Source organism: Coenobita brevimanus, chromosome 85 (genome assembly GCF_032717465.1).
Source record: "Coenobita brevimanus isolate Jiangsu-jjx chromosome 85, ASM3271746v2, whole genome shotgun sequence".
NCBI lineage: Eukaryota > Metazoa > Arthropoda > Malacostraca > Decapoda > Coenobitidae > Coenobita > Coenobita brevimanus.
In genome coordinates, this window is record NC_137038.1 from 13,175,623 (window position 1) to 13,177,221 (window position 1,599).

The following is a 1,599-nucleotide window of genomic DNA, read 5'->3' on the forward strand; positions in this document are numbered from 1 at the left end:
TAAATTTCATTTCCCACATCCAGCTACAATCATGCATCCTATCCAGATCCTCTGCAGCATTTTACAATCCTCCTCAACCTCTACCTTCCTCAAGATCTTTGCATCATCAGCAAACAGACTTCCATAACTGTTCATTCCATCTACCATATTCATTCATTCATTGCCAGACGCCATGTATCCCAGACGGGGTGGCCATGGGCTTAAAGTTAATTGTTTTATAGGGAGGGGCACTAATCCTCCACCAACCCCACTTGACACGTAGGGATGCCAACAGCCTCTGGTGTTCCCAGGCGGTCACCCATCCAAGTACTAACCAGACCCAACGTTGCTTAACTTCGCTGATCGGACGGGAAGCGGTGTACTCAACGTGGTATGGCCATAACCTAACCTAACCTAACCTAACCATATCATTTACATAAATCAGGAACATTATTGGCGCCAACACTGAGCCCTGTGGGACTCCACTTGTTACTTCCCTCCATCCAGACATCCTATCTTATATTACTGTCCTCATTTGTCTGTTTCTCAAAAAGTCTCTCATCCATTCCAGGAGGTTCCCCTTCAGACCTCCTGTATGCTCTAGTTTCCACATTAGTCTCCTATGAGGTACCTTGTCGAAGGCCTTCTCCAAATCTAAATGCACACAATCCATCCAACCATCTCTCTCCTGTAGCACGTCAATCGCTCTTGAGTAAAAACTCAACAAGTTGGAAACACATGACATTCCACTTCTAAATCCAAACTGACTATCAGCCAAAATATTCATCTCTTCCAGGTATTTTATCCATCTATCTTTCAGAATTCTTTCGCACAATTTTGCGACCATGCTGGTTAGGGACACTGGTATATAATTCAGGGGTTCTTCCCTGTTTCCTCCCTTATAAACTGGTACCACATTTGCCCTCTTCCATTCATTTGGCACTTTCCCTTCTTCCAGAGAACACACAATTAAACTGGATCTTATCCGCCAGTTGTTTTCTGCATTCCTTCAGTACCCAATTAGAGATTCCATCTGGTCCTGGGGCTTTCCTTACATCTTGAGTTTCCAGTAATTTATACACTTCCTGTACTTCCACTTTTATATCTTTTATCACTACATTTCTAGTTACTCCCGCCCCTTCCACAAACTCCTTTTCATTCGTGAAAACTGATTGGAAACATTTGTTCATTATTTCTGCTTGCATTGCTGCATCTTTATAGACCTCTCCTTCTACTTTCAGTTTGGTGATTCCCTCCTTTTGTTTCAATTTGCCACTGACAAATCTATAAAACAGTTTGGGTTCATCCTTACATTTGTCTAATATACCTTTTTCAAAATTCCTTTCTTCCTCTCTACATATTCTTGTGTATTCATTTCTAGTTCTTTTATATTCCTTCTTTGTTCTGTTGTAACCTCTCTTGCTCCAATTGTTCCACGCCGTGTCTCTCTCTTTTTTTGCTATCATACACCTTCTATTAAACCACTCCTTTTTCCTGTTTTCTTTCCCCCTTACTCTTGGCACAAATTTTTCCACTCCTGAATTATAGAAGCCTAGATAAATATCCCACTTCTTCTGTATCTCTCTTGATTCTCTGAATTTTCTCCAATCTGCATTTTCA

General features: G+C 41.2%; 1 non-coding gene across 1 annotated transcript; it reads right to left on the reverse strand.

Annotated features, from left to right (window-relative positions):
- Window positions 1-265: 265 nt before the first annotated feature.
- Window positions 266-384, reverse strand: LOC145410504 (5S ribosomal RNA). Its single transcript, XR_013899294.1, has one exon. It is a non-coding gene; the product is annotated as a 5S ribosomal RNA (ribosomal RNA).
- Between the last annotated feature and the right edge of the window lie 1,215 nt (window positions 385-1,599).